Source organism: Xiphias gladius, chromosome 21, assembly GCF_016859285.1.
Source record: "Xiphias gladius isolate SHS-SW01 ecotype Sanya breed wild chromosome 21, ASM1685928v1, whole genome shotgun sequence".
NCBI classification, from domain to species: Eukaryota; Metazoa; Chordata; class Actinopteri; order Istiophoriformes; family Xiphiidae; genus Xiphias; species Xiphias gladius.
The window spans coordinates 8,432,574-8,451,807 of record NC_053420.1 but is presented as its reverse complement, the minus strand read 5'-3'; the positions used below and the strand labels follow the sequence as shown (position 1 = coordinate 8,451,807).

General features: G+C 41.2%; 1 protein-coding gene across 12 annotated transcripts in view; it reads left to right on the top strand.

Annotated features, from left to right (window-relative positions):
• Positions 1-2,273: 2,273 nt before the first annotated feature.
• The window catches only part of rap1gapb (RAP1 GTPase activating protein b), an 86,409-nt gene continuing 69,448 nt past the window's right edge, over positions 2,274-19,234 (top strand). For 6 of the 12 annotated variants that reach the window (XM_040116095.1, XM_040116092.1, XM_040116096.1 and 3 more), the window contains exons 1-2: positions 13,629-13,752; positions 19,039-19,076. The gene's annotated coding sequence lies outside the window, so the exon portion shown is untranslated. Of the gene's footprint in view, positions 2,404-12,807; positions 12,911-13,628; positions 13,753-19,038; positions 19,077-19,234 lie in introns of those variants that run through there. The other 6 variants (XM_040116087.1, XM_040116091.1, XM_040116098.1 and 3 more) reach the window with 3 other exon arrangements.

The window sequence follows — 19,234 nt, the reverse complement described above, 5'->3', positions numbered from 1 at the left end:
GTGACAGCCGTGACTGTTCCTGCTACAGATTTAAGGTTTTGCTGTAAAACAAAACAAAGATTTTGTCGAAGGCACGCACCACATGTTGGTGTTTTGCTGAATTTTACAGGGGATGCAGAGACGTGGGTGTGTGCCACAAGAAACGAGAGCTGATAAAAATACCGACATCCCTCTCATTTAGTGCTTCAAACGACCAAGTGGGTGCTCGCTTTGCAAATTTCTATGGGAGAGAGTGCTTTAGTTTCAGCTTTCGATCGACACGGTCTTTGGGACGTTGAGGTCAGCCTGTCCATCCATTTGTCCGACACTGGTTCAGAGTATAACAATTCAACAAAAAACTAGCCAGATTACTATGAAATTTACAGTGGATATTCATTGTCCCCAGAGGATGCTTGCTAGAGAATTTAGGTGACCCACTGGCTTTTGGTCTAGAGTCACCAACAGCCCAAAACATTGCTGTTAAATTTATTGATGAATCGTTTCCGTCTCAGTAACTTCTTGAGTTTTTTTCCTCTTGTGCCACCCTGTAGCCAAAATTTGAACTTGGCACTGAATAAATATCCTAATCTAGTAGCCAGACTGCGACGAAATTAGCTGAGCAAATCCATGCTCCAGGGGGGATAAGTCTCATTTGTTGCTGGTTTTCGTCCAACATTTTCTTGGTGTAATGAGCAATGTATCCTCTCAGGGCTGCCATCGGGGGTTTTAAACTTTTAGTAGATGCCTCTCACTCACTGAAAGTGAAGATGATGACAGACCAATATTTCTTCATGCAATAAACAGTCTGGGCTCTTTCGAGGTGGAGGTGGATTTATCTGACCTACACTGCTGCCACAGCGGTAAATTAAATACTTTACTAACAAATCACCTCCAGAGAAAAGGATGAGAGTAAATGCTAACAGGGTAAAGTGTTAGCATGCTAAGATTTGATTAACAGCACCACACAAAGTACAGCCGAGGCTGACGGGCATGTCATTAGTTTTTTTGCAGATATTCGGTCATAAACCAAATGATTGGACAAATTGGAATTTTGACTTTGAAACTTCATCACAATCCACCCGACACCTGATGAGGGATTTCACCATAAAAGCAAAGGAGTCGACCTCACGGCGGCATTAGAAGAAAAGTCAGAAGCCCACTGATGTCAGTTGGCCTCATTCCGTGAGAATCGTACATGTATGTCCAAAAGTTTCATGGCAATCCCTCCAATAGTTGGTGGGACATATCGGCCTGGACCAAAACGGGGGACCTATTTACAGACCGACATTGTCATCCAGCGTGGCTAAAAACAGCGGGTCCAGCACCTGTTGAAGAGTTTTTTTTGAATCGCCTTTGCCTTCCCAAAAATGAACCATTTTCAAAGTTCTGTCTAAATTTCACTTTTTGCTTTGGTGGGTCGGACTCAGTGCTCCCATCCATTACCCTGGTGGGATCCGTGATTTCACCGGCCGGCTTCACACGGCCGCAGACAAAAAAAATCCCCTCACATCAGTGGGGCCTGGGGCGAAATGCAGCCAAACACGAGCCGCTGATGGACACGTGAATGCCTGGAAAGACGGATGAGGCTTTAAAAGGGTGGATGGCGCGTGGAAGGCAGGCAGGTTACGCCAAGCAGAAGTCCTGAATGGAGGAAAAGTGTGTCTTTGGGTGAAAATACTAATACATTCCCGCCAAACTCGAAGGTTTTTTTTAAATGTGTGTGGTTCTTTTTACTAAATACATTAAAGAAACAGCTTCTGAGAAAACTCTTGCACCTTTTACTCCATCGGTGGGTGTATTATGACTAGCATGGAAATGAGCAGATGTCCTTAAAATCCCTCAGAATTATTCAAATGTGGGTTTTTCGCTTGCAAAGCACTCACAGCAGCCAATTAAATGCAAACTACTGCATGTAGGGCGAACGTGTATGTTTCACCCCCCCCAGCTGTTAAGAGACCGCATAGTAAAGCCGCAGCGTTATTCGGTGTGTGTGTGTGTGTGTGTGTGTGTGAGGATGGAGGAGTAGTAGGGAGCGCATTGGACGGTGGGGAGTGGTCACGTGACTGTGAGAGCATGTGCGATTTAAAAGAAAGGAAAATAGTGACTTGAGCATCAGACGCGGGCTGATACGTGCCGAGGAACCCGGCTGGACGTCCGCTCACCTCTCTGCTCTCCCGCCTCCAGCAGGGCAGCTGAACAGGGACAGCAGCTTTTTTTTTTTTTTTGGTCCTCATTTTATTTCATTTTATTTTTTAACCACTATTCCACCTTTGCAACAACAACTACAACAACAACCCCCCCTCCTCCCCTTCAGTTTCTGCAAAATTAAAAGCATTGACCAATCCTACCTTTGTTGCGCTCATCACCGTCACAGCAGCGGGGAGGCGCGTCCGCGCAGGGCAGCTCTCATCTTTCTCCTAAAAGGTAAGAGAAGGTAACTTTTTTTTTTCCTTTAAAGGAATCGTTCAGGAACAATTGTTAATTTTTGCTCCACACCCCACGAAGAACCGGATTCCCACGGCAGTTCATTTTTCTTGCCGTGTTTCTAAAATCAATCTCAGGCGTCGGTTGCGGCTGAGCATGTGCACCTGACAAAGAGGGAAGGCAGTTAGAGATGAGACAACTGCGCCGACATAGTGCAGTTTCTTCAGCAGCACTGTCAACTGACAGGGTATAGGATCACTTACTCACAGTTGCCTCAGCAGCCTAAACACACGCTTGATCTGCAATTAATTCTGCCTCTGCCACTAAATACAAATGACCCATTTCCAGGTTAGCAATCCTCAAGTAACTTACTAAATGTAAGACAATGCATTCGGTCTAGGTGCTTCAACATGTAGTGGCAATCCTGGTTAAACTACCCATGAGTCTTTTCTTCTTTTTCCTATTTCAATTCGCTGCATTACTGCAGCAGATTTATATTGTATCTCTGCGGTGTGTTTGAAACTCAGGACAACTCACTGCAGAGAAGCTTGGGAGCGACCATTACCGGTCTTTCTTTTTGACTCTCTAGCTCTGCGTTTTCCTTAAGTCGGATGTGACAACTGAATGTGCAGTTAAGGGGACGTTCTGCTGGTTAGAGACATGAGCTTCTGTTTTGAAGGCCTCCGGTTTGAACCCGGTCTGTGGAAAATCTTAGCGGGGAAATGTGAGTTTGATCATCTTGCCATATTATAGCGCCTCTGAAAAAGGCATTGGACAGCCGGTGGAGAGCTCTGGTGGTGCTTGGCAGCTCCTGTGTGAACGTGTTAGAGCGCATTTGACGGGCGACTGTTTTTTTTTTTATTCGATTAGAATACGTTTTGGAGGCTTGTGGAGAGACATGTATACAGGAACACCGACTGCCCCCCTGATCTCTGCAGCATTCCCCTCCAGCAGCAGATTTTGTTTGGCTACCAGTTTGTCCCATCCGAAAACGAATGGGAAAGAGCAGTCGATTCAGTATTAATGTAGTTACCTCCGAAGTCCATCTGGGGTGTGTCCGTCTGCATCCTAACGACGACCTGCACGGTCAGAGATGCAACCCCTGGTCCCGGGTGTCCTGGCTGCCCAGCAGGCTGCGGGCTCAGACCATAACCCCGCTGCACGCTGGGCAGTCCAGTCCATCACCTTTAATCAACGTTGAATCTGCTCCCCTTCTTCTGCCCACTTCCCTTTTACTTTTCACAGCACAGTTATAAACGGGACTTGAAACAAACTTTTTATCTCTGCAATTTTTGTAGGAGATTGAAAAGGGAATCAAAAAGAAGCGTCTTTTATCTTCTGCTGACCCCTAAATTGTTTTCATTTTTTTAAAAATATGTTGCTAATGCTTGCTGAGTTCCTCATGAAAGAAAGCCACTTGAAGTGACATCAAACCCAGATGTTGAAGTAGTAGCACTGGGCTGTATTCACACTGGGAGTACCGCAACCAGTGGATTTTTTTTTTTTTGTGCCAAATTTCCTTTTCGCCCTTTTCACCCTGCACTTTCTGTTTCGCTAAAGCTCCGCTAAAATCTATGTATTTGATCATACAACCGAAAGATTATATAACATTAAAGGATTAAAATCATGCAGCTCAGAAAATGTCATGTGTCTGCTCAGTTGCTCCTGTGGCCCAAAATACACTGATGAAACTAACCACAAGCTCCGCACTCAGATCCGTTAACACTGAGGCAAATCATTCACCGTCCCTCTCATTCTGTGGCACTTAATGAGTAAACAAAACCTGAAGATGCACAAGTTCAGAGCAAACACTTTTCCGCTGTGAAAGCAAATGGTTACTTTTATCAAGTGAGGGAAAGCTTAAATTTGTGCAGCTTTCTCTAGCCTCTCTTTTGATCTTCCTGTTAACGGTGCAGCGGAAATGCTGTTGCCTCTCAACTCACATGTCTTTAATTTAAGTGGTTCTGATTATGTGATTCCTGTAATCCTTAAAGCTTCCAGTCTGCACTTTCTCCTCTGCCCAGGCATTATTCTAGCTCGACATTAATCTTGGGGGACTTTTCATACACCTCTGCACATTTGTACTGTAAACAAACTGAATTTACACCTCAAGTCAAGCCTTTTTACACAACAACATTGCTATGTAAATATCCTGTGAATGACCCACGGCCAGGAACTGCTTACACTTGTAGGCTGGGCCCCTTTATGATATTAAATCATAAAGGGGTATTTTGACAAGACACTTGTTAATATAAGCAGAGTGCAGTATGTCCTGTATATAAGACATTATGAATATCTCACAATCTTGTGTAAATAGTTTCTGTGTATATTGTTAAACAGTAAAAGTTACAGAAATACTGCAGCCTGTGCTGCTCTGTAAGAGTTGGAACGTGTTCAAGGATGTTGTCAAAGTATTTTCGCCTTGACAACAGCTGAAAAACATTACACTGTCACTGGGCTCTGGCATTTGAAAACTACACAGATTGGAGGGTTAAGGACGCAATTAATAGAGATCAAAATGTAAGACTCTCAGAGGTCTTAACTGACACACCACTGCTCTGATTTTGAGGACTCGGGGGGGGAAGGGTGGTGGGCTCCTCCATTATTTATGAGGGATGTAAATTTTTTTTGTTGCCTTTTGTCTTTTATTTTACGGCCCTTATGATGGCACAGCAAACCTACATCAGGACTGGAAGACATGCCCGAGTATGTCGGGGCATTACTGTACATCATTGCACTTAATTTTACAGACCAGTTATCAAACAGATATTCTTGCGCCACAGCAATGCACATCCGAAATCTTTACGAAGCGCTCACCCTGGGTCTCTAAAGTAGTTTCTCCTCTTCTTTCACTCTCATTTGTCTTCAACAGCTATATCCTTGTATGTATCAGCTTTGTGCAGTGTATCTGAAAAACTGTAGGATGATCCAGAGACCGTCTCGTGACACATGCTTCCAGTTAAGCACTGAAGCTTTAGGGATACTCCGGGGAATACACTGGGTTAAATTGTTCCTGTTTGTGTGAGAATGTGGAACAAAAAGGTGTCTGTAAGCCGTGAACACATTTACATAACTCCAGTGTTTCTCATTGATAACATGTTTGGTGATTAGTGGTTTGGCGAAAAGGTAGTGTCTGCAGAATATGTATTTTTTGAGTACCACCTGGCATAGAGGTAGACGAGAAAGAAAGGAGGGGAGGAACGAGGAAAAAGACAAAAGAAAGAATGTCAGTTTTTGTTGAACATTTATAAAATGCAATAGATGCTGTCTGCTTTTTTTTCTCCCTAAAATGTATAGTTGTATGCCGCATGTGTCAGGGGCATCAAATACATTATCACGTTGGACTCGGTCTGTCAGATGTCGTAAATGTCTGAACATATTTTTGTGACCAACAAATGACCTACGTCCTATCACACATCCACAGGCCACACACACATTCACTCATTCGTGTGCCTTCCTGCACACACACACACACACACACACACACACACACACACACACACACACACACACACACACACACACACACACACACACACACACACACACACACACGAGAGTCGTTTTTGATTCTGAAGTTGACTCATGCCACAGTACATTGAATCAAACCAATCTCATAGTTTGCCTCATTTTGTCGGCTGACAGTGATTTTCACAAAGGATGAAAAGATGAAAGGGAAAGTTTGGCTGAGCCCATAAGCCTTAGATGGGAGACAAGTGAAAGGGAGACAAAAACGTATAGTTAACACTGTAGAGCTCCTGTAAAGGTAAATGATAAGTGTTGATTTTCATGTCATGTCATGTTTGTACCCCCACCGCCCTCCCCCATTTGAGACCATGAACTTGTGTTGTTTTTAATCTATTATGCATCTGGCCAGCTAAGGCCGCTTCACTTTTGCCTGAGGGTAAACAAAACAGTGAACAATAGCAAGAAAAATCGCTTTTTACCTTACAGTCATGATTAATGAGTTACCCCATCGACTCCCCTGAAAGAACCCACCCACTGCTATACTGAAGGGGGATCGATTCCCCTGTTGCACAGCAGGAAATCCATTGCTTCGCAGCACTCTGCCCAAAAAAATAAAATAATTGTGAACGGACCAATTTGTAGCTTTCCTGACAAATGTATGTTGTAAGGTACAGCGAAATGGCCTGTCTGCTTCAGGAAAAGAACAAAAGGTACTGACACAGACTATGCTCAACTTTCTCCCTCATAGACTGTCTGTCTTGAAAAATAAACATCCAGCACTATTTTGTTATTTTGAAAGGGTTGATGAATATTTTACACCCTTATCTGGCACACTGCTCTGCACAAATCAAAATTTTCACCTTTGATTTTTTCCCCCAGGTATATTAGGATACTTGGTTTCTACTGTTGTCAACAGTTGATGAAAGTAAACAATTTGCAGTCAGCATTGTGAATGTGTAATGCTGACATCTCCAATTTGGATAAATGACTAACAGTCGAATCGAAAGGGTGATGATTTGAATTGGCTTGAAGTGCAGGGTAACTGATTTTAATACAGATATAAGCCTGATTTAATCAAGATTAACATGTCCGGTTTACGGTCAAGACACACAGAATCTGTAAAGAGTAAAAAGCAACACAACTCAAAACATGCTATGTTACTATACTTCTGTGCTTATCTGGCCAAAAATGTACAACAGCCTAATAGTCTCCTATCCCGTTAACCAATATGCGCTGTTAGACACAGACATTTTGACTTATAGCAGGAAAAGCACGGGTGTTCCTAATAATATTAACAACGCAGTACTGAAATTTTAGTGTAAGGTTAGCTAATAGCAAATGATAGTTAGCTAACTGCTAAAATGTTCTAGGTTGTGGATATTTGCATTGGTAATTAAAGAATCTGTTGTGAAATAGCAATGCCAGCAACTAAAACAGGATTTTGATGCTAACATCGATTTGGCAAGGGTGCATTGGGACATTCATACAAATTCATAAAGATGTAAAATTTCTATAAATTCCTATAAACTCATAAAAAAGTAAAATTTGAACAATGCATGGCTTAGTTAAACATTATGAATGTAACTGGTAACTGGTAATTACAGTGGCTTCAGGAAGTATTCAGACCCTAAAAACATTATTGTGTCATGGAGTATGTGTTACACCTAATAACCCATAATTACAAAGTGAAAACATGTTTTTAGAATTATTATTTTTTTGTTGTTGTGCAAATTCATTAAAAATCAAAAACTGGAATGTCTCATTTACCACCTTCCTACCTAGCTATCTTCACATTTATTTAACTAGATAACTAGACAAATGGCCTGTGAGCCTGCTGAATGTAGAAAGGCATATGAGAGAAGCTTAAACCATAATCGTTAATAAACCATCACTAACAAAGATACATTTTGAGTGCTGTGACACTTTTACTTCAATAAGGAAGGTTTCCATTTTTTTCACTTTTGCGAAGTTGTTTGATGTTAACATAAAATAGTGAAGAGATTGGTCTTGCCTTCACTTATGTGATTTTCTTTACCATGAGCCCATTGGTTTTTGAAACTTGGACAAATGTTTTTCTCTGTTCTTTGTTTTTGCCCTTTTGCTTCATGACTGCTTTAATGTTTTTACGCCTGTGGTATATAAATGGTGCTACAATGATACACAGTGCAGATAAATCCACAGATGGGATAAGAGAGCAAACAAGCACTTACAGATACAATCATTTCATAACAACACAATGGCTGTAGTGCGTTTCTCATAAACAGCCAGAAGAGTTTGCCCGACAGCTTTGTGTCCTGCTGACACGTTTTAAGAAGCGTCAGCAAAATACATAATCATAAAGAAAATCTCATCGTAAAAGACAAATGTGTAAGAACCACAGACCTTAAACGAAATATTTGTCACAGCATTGTTTACCTTCATTTCCTTCTTTGTGTTGAACTGTGCCTCTGTCAGTGAAGCTCTGTAATATAGCTCCTTGTAGTCTCTTGGTGTTGTTATAAATCCAATCATTCCCTTTTGCAATAATAGTAAGGCTCTTTTTGTCGGTGTAAGCAATGAATGCATACCAGCCAACTTTGCACTCTCCCAAACACACGTCTGAGATAAGCATCTTGAGAGGAACTATTTGTTTTTCCCTGTGCCACTGATTTTTTCTTGGATTGCTTTTGCCGCTGTCGTCCATGGCAACATGGGATCCATTATCCTTCAGGTATCGGCACCCGGGTAGAGACAGAACATTCCTCCACTTTCATTACATTCTTGTTTGCCAGGGCAGGGCATTATACAGCACATTATCACACTTCCACATTTTTCTGTGAGTTCAACAAATCCCTCCGTCTTCACATTTGCAGCTGGAAAATGACTGGATATGAGGCTTCATCCAGAATTAAAGGCAGCCAAGTCATTTCTTCCCCTGTCCTCATGATGAGCGTCAGCCCTGATGCTCAGAGAGAAAGCCAGATTTCAATTTATGAGAGACATTTTGTGGGGAGGTTTTAAGGAGCAGTACTGGGCATCTGTTAAACATGAGCAGCAGCAATTCATTATTTTAGTAGCTAAGACTTGGAACCATGAGTGGGGACGATAAACTGAAGAAAAGATTGTGCAAAAGGGTCTGGGACTGCTGTTCTTTTATGAACAGCAAAGCCCTAAATTTTGGTCAAACATCCAAAAAAATGATACGATGAGTTGTGTTTGGCCTGTATGTGCAGACACCTGTGCATATCAGGAGCATATCAACCAGACAACAGCCTGAAGTTTCATGTTTCACCACATCGTAGAATTACTGTAATATAACTGAGTAGTAGCTGAGTAGATTTGCTGGTGAAAAATTATAGCTGGTGCAATCAACAGCCATTGGCTTAAAGTTTAACCTGCCAGAGCTTGTTAAGACACCATTAATCATGTAAGTTGTAATCAAAGATGTGTCTCTTTTCTTCTTGAAATTTGCACTCTTTCAAATCCCAATTTCGATACAAAAACAGGTCAGGTAAGACAGTGTTATGACTATGAAGAATGTTCTGACCCCCTTGTAAGTCAATGTCACATACTTTGCTGTGTGTGATGGCTCTTCTGTCACTGTTGGCATTGTAATTATGTCACTCCTTGCAACCCGTTAGTTCCTATCTGACCTCTGTATGGCTCTGCTTGCCAATGTAAATTTGTCTTGAATGATATGTCTTGACAGTTAGTCTTGTCTTGAACTGTATTTCGGCTGCTGCCTGACAGTTTTCCACCCATTTTTAGACGGTGCCTTTCTTGTGCAGCATTATTTAAATATACACTGATATGCCAGTTTTGAGCTACACCTTCTGCAGCTACTCAGTGCAGCAACGCTTCAGTAAATCCAACTTTTATGAAGCTTGTCATATTCTTGCTATATGCTTGTCAGTTTTTATTGAGATTATGAGAGGTGTTCATTCGTTATGGTGAACTCTATGGTAATTTTGCAGGCTGTAGGTTAGTTGTGGTGTTGAAATGTATTGGATTAAATTGGAGACAGTTTAGTGCAGGTATTATTGCAGGGTTGCTCCAATGTAAACTCGTGGATATACAATATGGAGATGTCTGGAAATGCCTTTCTGTCTTGCAGCTTTTCACCATTTACAGATTCACCTCTGAAATATGTTAACTGAATCACAAATGATTTTTCTGAGAACGTAGGACTCAGTGAGGTGCAAAATTGCACAGCACAAAAACATTTGTGAGCTTCAAGAAATAGTAGCCCTGGTTTGAACCCCAGGGTGTTATTACAAAAAAAAAAAAAAAAAAAGAAAACACAGCTTAAATCAATGTGTTCTTCAGGAACACCGGGGTGCTACAGAATAGAAAATGACAAATGTGTTATGATAATGACTCCTCATTTAGCTCTCATACATTTCCCTGAGTAATCATATTTATCACAATTTAAAATGGGCATAATCACTAGCAAATCTAAATTGGTTATGAAACATAGGGTCACAGTGGGAGCCTTTGAATAACACAAACATTAGCAGCCTGCAGTTCTGTGCTGGGGTGGAGGATGACACATTCCATAAGGTCTATATTTGTAAAAACTGTCAAATCCACATGCATACTGTATCAAGGCAGTGCACATTAGACCAAAGGATTATAGGGTTGACTGGTATCATTTTTTTTTTGTTTGTTTGTTTTTTTTTAGCTGTGAGATGCAATAGGTAGCCTACAATTTGCAGCTTGACATCAAGTACCTATAATCACAGTAAAATCCATTCAGGGTTACTATTACCAGTACATGTCAGATTAAATCACTGAGACGTTGCATGTGATTTTTGGCTAAATAATTAAGCGTGTCTACCATTGTAGTTCAAAACGACCAGTCGAATTGATGTGTATAGGGGCAGTTGTGAGGTGTTTTATATTTTCTTGTCCATATAACGTTTTATTGCCCTCTGTAGTTGAAAGACTAATGATTGTTGTGATCAGAAATGTGTAAATAAGCCGTCATGTGACTCAGTGATACAATGTATACTGAGACCCCCAAGATTTCACTTCTTCATCACTGCAGCCAGGTGAGATGTTAAACCACTGGAGGTCAGCAAAAAAATGTTTCAGCTGTTGCTAATTTCCTCTTTAAACCTTCACTAGTTGCACAAAATTGACATATTATTAAACTGTAAATTGGTTGTGGTGAACACAAAGCAACATTAACCCTCTTTTGGAGTTGTTTTTTTGGCACCTTGTCCAAGTCCACTCTCGTTGTAGCTCCGTTTTTGGTCTCCACCAACTCCTGAGAGAAATCTCTGGCTCTGTAGCTGCTAAATACTCCACTATGTTCCCAGTTAGGCGGTAGATTTGCGTGTCTGCTGTTTGAAGCTGGGCAGGTATTGTGCAGTGAATATATCAGAGCCATTTCACTGAATGCAGTTGCCTGTGCTTCGGGAAGGCATGTCTCATGAGAGACTGAATCACAGTCGTAAAATTGAAAGGCGTAAAACCAAACGAATTAGCTGAAAGATGCTGAAACACTTCGTAGAGCTATAGAAACAGTGGAGGGAACTCTGGCACAACTTCAACTACTTCCAAGATGCATGGAGAAAATAACCAGTCTGAAGAGGTAAACACACTCCAGCAAGAGAATTATCAGACTGCACTTCTTGTCGGATCTACAAAATGTGAAGAACAAAAAAACTCCAGGAACACTCATTGGTATAAAGAAAAACTTTGTTCCTGGAGTCTGATGATAATTCTCTATGGGTATGCCACTCTGTGCAAATTATATTTTGACTAAATTTAATGTCTCTTATTCAAAAGAAAACAAGGCTGCGGGACTGAGACATCCTTGATTTATTACTAGATCGATCCACTCCTTCTTGCTGAGGGTTGTGCAGTGCCCACTACTCTCCTAAGTGAAATCCTTTGCAGCTTCTCTAGACATTACCTGTTTTTCAAACAAAGAGTAGTCTCTTGTGCTATGTTTCTGCAGAAGGGGAGAAAGGGTAATGGACTATTCTGGAGCTGTTGAAAGGTCAGGAGGCAGGAATGAGTTTACTGATAAGAGTCATCATGCACTCTGGGGCTGATGGGCAATGTTGGCTGCACGGTCCCTTCCATTACTCATGCACCATGAGGACCTTGGTTCTGTCACCTCTGTAATTAAGTAGTGTAATGACAGCCACCTCCGTCTCAAGACACACACACACACACACACACACACACACACACACACACACACACACACACACACACACACACACACACACACACACACACACACACACACACACACACACACACACACACACACACACACACACACATACACGCACACGCCAAGAGAAAGACAAGAGAAAGCTGAGGTGCCTAAGCTTACCTGCTAGCCACCAATGCCACCGTTATTGATTTTTAAAATGATTAATTTATAAATTTAGCTTGTTTGTAGTGCATGTAGCTGCCACAATTTATGGCGGGGTAACAGAAATAACTAGTATACACGGAAAGTGAAATAGCATTTTTGCTGCTAAAATGAATCCAACCTTCTGAATAGGTCATTCATGATTTGTTGCTTTGGTAATGTGCATAATGCTAAATCTTTTTGATAAGAAAGTACAAAGTAACTAAAAGTCAACAGAAAAGGCACTCAGTAAGCTTATGTCAAAGCTCACAATCAACTAGTAATTTTCCAGGCAACATTTTCGACATTTCTTTTGCTTTAATTTTTTCAAATAAAAGGCTGGTGAGAAATGGGACACTTAAAAAGACCGCAATCAACAGCTCATACATTTTACATGTGCCAGGGGAAGACCTGTTTTGAAACAAAATCACTTCGACAGGGAAACAAGAAATCACTGGGTTCTGATCAGCTGTTGATGACCAAAGACATAGCGGGCAGGCACAGGTGAATTTAATAACATTAATCATGGCTGCGCTCCTCTTAAGGGAGGTCCTGGCATTGTACGTACTTACTGGGACACTTAATGGAACTGAGCCATTTGTTAATGTTATTAATTCCACCTGTGCTTTTCCGGCTCTGACAAGTCAAAGCTGCGGAAAAGGTCTACCAAGTCTGCAACAAGTTGAGGCTAGTTAACTGTAAAGTTTGTACTGACCGACGGGACTGGTATCCCCCACCACCTCTGCTAACATATTTCCTAGGTGAAACCCTGTACGTTTCAAGAATCCTCTAGAATTTAGTACTTGTGTTCTAGGCTGCAATGCAGGGTTAGTGTATGCCTTGGTCTGTTTCAAGACACTAGGAGCCTTGTATCCCTGAAACAAAGGCGAAAGCAAGGGACTAGTCCATGTGGAACAATTGAAATGATTTCACCTTTTTTTTCCTGTAGTTAGAAAGGATCTCAAGATCTGCAGGGAAAATGACTTGAGACAGATATTTTATGCAGGGTGCATCTGTGGTTGGAAATTCTGCCAAAGCCTCCGCAGTGAAGTGATTAATGGACAGTAGTGAAAAGAAGCCAGTGGTGTAAATCTAAGCCCTCTTTTTACGTAAACCTCAGCCTGTCAGATGTAATAAAATGACAGAACGGTTGCTACATCCAGGCTAGGGCCAGACTATACTAGTGATGCAGTGTGGCGATGACGTAATGAGATAGAAATTTGGAGTTAGGAGAGCCTGGACCTCAATGCATCGCTTACAAGCCTGCAGGAGACATGAGTCAGACCTCATGACAATGATGACCTGTTTTCCCTCATGCTGCTGGATCCCCACAAACATCTTTAAATTTTCAGTTTCGCTCCCATTCCTGTGTCTGTGCCACAGAAATGTTGTGTAAATTTTCAGGTAACATGTCGGATCATCGCATTTAATTTATCTTCCCAGAACACTCCTGTTTTGAGGCCGAGGTTTCGAGCGGTCGCTACCACGTATCACTGGCCACCTGTTCCCGACCAACAAACCGTAGTGAGGTAGGCAGACCATGGTGTTTGGCCGTAGGAGAACCCGTCTTTTTGGTTCTCATTGCAGTATTGTGTTCAGAAATTTGAAACCTTAGTTTTCTTTTCATTTGGCCAACATAGTGGAATCACCGTTGATAAACTGTCTATGGTCAACATTTTTGACCAGTAAAAGGATGCTCGAAGTACCTACGGTCTGTCATGACACTGGGGGCACTGGCCACACCTAAAACTGCCTTTTTAGCGATAGCCAGTCGTAGCTTTCAGGCCACTTGAAAGAATGGACAAGAAGGCATCTCTTATCTTTGGAGCACCGTCGGAACAGAAAGCGGCGGGACCTTTATTTCTCCAAGCATTGTTTTGATTGGAGTATATGCCAATATATAATGTTTTTGATTAGTTTAGCACAATGACTCAAATCTGTGACAAAACAAACGACTGATTTTTTTTTTTTTTTTTTTTTTGTGGGTGGGAGTGGAGGTAGATGAACTCTTCTCAGGTGTAATTGTTTACTGTTGATTTGTAAAATCACGTCATCATGATACATCACATGATGTATCCTTTATGAAGAGAGAGCTCAGTGCTGTCACACATTTTCTGATGATTTGTGATGACAGATTTGTAAATAAATTTACCTAAAAGATCATCACATGAGGCCTTTCTGTCTTTTTTTTTGTTTTACTATGCAATCTTTTGTCCTGACTTGGTTCTGGAAAATATATATAATAGCAGCAGTTACTCTGCAGCCGTTAACAGTACCTAACCTACAGCCTCACCGCCACTCTAAGCACACAGACTGTAAACACACTCACTCCTTATGCTCAGTCACACACAGCCTTGCAGAGAGCACGCTGTTGTGAAATGTCAGTGAGATAAGCAACATTGCCTTTCGGCTCCCCAGAGAGTAAAGGGAGGAGGAAAACACAATTACAGTAATAAGGGCTAAATGCTATCTGCAGCCTCGCCAAAGCGTGTAGAACTCTACTGGTGACTCCATGGGACAGCATTTACATTAGTAAAGTGCTAGTTGAGGAACCTGAACTATGTCCACACTGTTTACATGATATTTGAAACAGTCTCCTGGTAGCCTATCCCAACTGTCTGCGTCACAAATCGAGCCACGAGGCTGTGGTAGATTCCTGTGACGGAACATGCCAATCACACCCTTATTGGCAGGAACGTCATTTCTCTGTACCTTCGGAAACTGGTGTAAGTCTTGCTAGAAAATGAATCAGTTTTATGATGATGACAACGCTCTAGTTATGGTTTGGTTAGGTTTAAGAACAACATCAACCCTTTGAGGTTTAGGGGAAGATCATGGTTTGGGTTAAAATTTCTACTTTAATAAGGTTAGGGGATCTTTGCAGTCATGGTGACGATATGAAGTAAGACTACAAAAATATAAGCCAATATAACCCTTCTCCCTCCTTGAAGAGCAGTATCAGTTCTCTATAAAATGTCCTACAGTCACTTTCTTTGAATCATTGCTCCAGAAAGCATATCCCTCAGGTCCTGTATTCAGCGAATATGAAGTACTTGATTGCGAACACTTTGTTTACTTCACCATGTTCCATGTTTTCATTTTGTACCTTCTGGCAAGTCACTGTTTCTCCCTCTCATCCTCCAAATGTTTTCCACGCCTGCAGCTCTCAGGGACATCTGCCCTCGCCAGCCAACGTATTTTTATGTCTCTTATTGTTATATTTTGTCATTCCTCAAGGGATACTAGACAATGCATAGTATCAAAAATTCATTAAATACATTATTTTATGTCTTTTTACTCTACTCAAGCAATTCAAGTGTCTTAACTGCAGCACATATGCAGTAATCTATCTATTGAGACATTGCATGCTGTGTGCTCTGTGTATTGTTTTCATTTTTTTCGCAGTGTTGTCAGATCAAAAGCTTATCGTTTCCTTGTGTTACAGAAACAGTTGCACACATACTGTTATGTTTACCGTGTAATTTGGCAGAAGTTGGGGTTTCTTTTTTTTCTTTTTTTTTTTTTTGGGCTGCTCTCCTGATCCCCATCCTCCGTCCTGCTTCGATCTGTGAGAGACGCTTCTGTGTGAGAGGGATGTGAGCAGCTCTCTGTTAAGCTGGACTGTGTGAGCGGTGCTTTCCAGTAGCTTTAGTGTAGGTGTATTGCTTTAACATAAAAATACCACAAGTTTAGAGTTATTTGTGTCTTGTCGTAACTTTATAGACAACATGCTGTGTTGACCCAGTCAGTGTTTGCCTCGATATATATGACACCAGGTCAGTGAATGGCACTATTGATAATAAGGGGGATCTCAGACATTACCCCAAACACCTGACCGATTGTAGAAAGTGTAGCACAGACTAAACGACGCCTCTTCCCTTTTTCATTCATCACACGAGCTGCTCTTCTATGAGTAATTACTTGCTGCATCAGACCCTGTGTTGTATTAGTAAAAAGACTTGAATGTCATTTGACTCTGAGATGAGTCTCTTTAAAGCAGACAGCTTCCCCTGTAAAACGGGGGGGAAAAAAATCGAATGTACAAAGCGAGACACTTCATTTGCTCCCTCGACACTAACTACCAAGTTTAGATGTTTAGAAGTTGCTGATGCATTGATCTCTGCACATTTCAGTTTCTTAAATGTCCGACCTGAGGGTGAAATCCCTTACAACCAGGCTATTTCAACACCTTGAGTTAGTGAGCTGCTTGTGCAAACCGGCTCAGTCCACCAGATGTAGAGGATGCAGAGGTGTAGGTAGAAAAGCAGAATATTTTTAGTTTATATTGATCAGCCCGCCCCAGCTACAACCGCACGGCAGGGTGGATGTTTGTCTTCTGCAAGCTGCTCGATACCAGAGTTTGCGCTGGGAGCTGACTATGTGAACAAAACGCAAATAAACTGGGATTTCTGAATTAATTTATCAAGACTAATACAGTACTCAAAATCTCTCCTTTTCTGAAATAGTCATCAGGACTCAGTTTGCCACTATTACTGAATTTTGTTCTCTCCTTTATGTTCAGACAATTCATATTCATATAGTTTCTTGTGCTCTTCCTGCACCTGAAAGCATGCTGTATCCGAGATGATTATCCCATTCCTCTCATCAAGACGTTGTGATTACGGTTGTGGCTGACTCAATTACATTCATTCTCTCTCAATTTTCTCCTCAGCAGAACAGGTCAATTAAGATAACTGGACTGGTGGATTAGCCCCACCTCCTGCTGTTGGTAAGGATTAGTGCGCTCATGAGATATATCATTGATGGTGGAGATAATGATAATGGCTCTGCTGTCTGAAATTAGGCCTGTGAGGCATTGTGGTCTGAAGAAAAAGCGGCAACAGTTAATAATTTAATGGAGTATGAATTAATGTTAACCTTGACAAGCAGTATGGAAACCGACTCAATCTTGGACTGGAAGTAAAGTTGCGGGTTCATCAGTTAAAATTCAAAACTTGGTTATTTTACTGTAAGCATCACTCTCAGTGGTGCTTATCAGGGTTATACTCACGTGAACTCAAAAAACCAGAAAACATCTCACTGCAGAAAACCTCCAATAACAGTTGACTGAGCCGCCGGTTTGAAGCCAGAGCAGTCAGTAATCTGTGTCCCCAGACCTCGTTTCTTCACCTCACTGGGCTCACGTGATGTGATGACTTTCCGCCTCCTAAACCTCTTGAACCTTTTGCTTTGCAAGGTAACTGTAAATGCTAAAACGAAAGCTGCTATGATGTAATAATTTCTGACTTTCCCTTTTAAAGGAGAAAGCTGGTGTCGTTCTGTATTTTCTTACTGTCAGCAAATTCCATGGAAAGGCCCAAACCAACAACGTGTTGATCTGTCTCTCAACACTTTCCAATGTTCCTACCCTGTCTGCGCCACTCAGCTCCAAGCCCATTGGTTCTTAATGAAGACATAAATCTTTTAAAATCTTTTTAAAAGCCTAGCTAGTGAGTATTTACGGCAGCAGGATGGTGCATGTCAACTCAAAATAAACTGCAGTACCCATGTTCATCTTAGTGAAGGAAGCTGTGACTTGGTGCAGTGGCCCATTGATTTGTCTTCTAATTTATGGGCATTGGTGGAGTTCTATGGCACTGAAGAATAACCTCAGGCTTTAGCTACTTGGGAAGCTAATAGGATCAGTTCCTTGGTGGTTTTGGTCCTTTTCATGCGAGCTGTTGGCAAAAAAGGAAAAACATAGAACATTGCTAGCTGCTAGTGAAAGTCAACACTTCCTACAAATGTTTCACAATAAAAGCCAACAGGAAAAATAAAGGGATTATACTCTGCGAACGACTGAATGTGATTTAGAGTGACACGGATGGAGAAGACTGGAGAGACTGTATTAGCAACAGACAACAGCAAATTAACATGGTAATCAGGAGCAGATCCAATCTCAGGGAAGCTTGTTAATAAAATACGATCAAATATACTGATTAACGAGGGTCATTTCACAGTAAAGGCTCTAATATAGCACATAAAATCCTGTTGCCTCAGTTCAGATTCACACCTCAAAGCTGTTTTTGTTTTTAATAAAAAATATTATACTATGACTGTTAGGCTATCAATTTTCAATTAAGAGGGAGTTTACCTGAAAATTCTAGTGTAACATATTAATTGATGTTTGAGGTAGGATTTAAATATAGCATGCTTTTTCAAATGATTGAAATGTAGTGTTTTTTTGAAAAAATAATTTGTTTCCTTTTCCTTCTTTTCTTGCTTTCTCTATTTTGATAAATCCAATTTTTCATGCATATTGCCAACCAGTCACATAGGCCCACACACATTTACAGTTTATTATTCAAGCTCAAGGACAGAATTGTTATGGTGGCGTAGTGCCGACATTAACCCTACAGTTAAATGCCTGTCTGAGTTTCCATTAACCTACACAATAGAGCCGCCCTGCTAATTTTCACAGCTCCACTTTAGCAATAATTGATATTCATGATGAGCGTTCTTGCAGCTGCCAGTTAAATTCAGTGTAAACAGCCTCAGGGGTGGTGGGTGGTTTAATCTGCTTAGGGATGTGTGTCATATTTAAGTCAACAAATCAGTCAAATAAGGCAAACTATTGTAGCGTTTTTCAATGGAGCACTGAAGATGTGATTCACTGTATATCATACTGACAGACGAATGGGCCATTAATTGATATACAATGGGTCTTTGCAGGCAATAAATCTGCCTGGTGATGGACAAGTGCATTCATCTGTGGCTACAGCTTGGCTACCTGAAAATCAAGTCCTATATCTCCCAGCATTATTTTTTTCTTTAATAGTTGATTTTATATTGTTCTCTTTTCTTGTATTCTGCAGCAACAGCTGACAAGAGGATACAACTCGGCAGCTTACAGGTAGGCCAGCAATCATTGAAACATATCGTTACCCAGACCGCATAACAACGTTTTACTGACCACAAAGTTGAGAACAGAATTCAAGCTTGGATATTGTCACGAGGATGGCCAGAAAACTGATGTGAGGAGAAAAAAAAACACATGGCGCTGTATTGCCA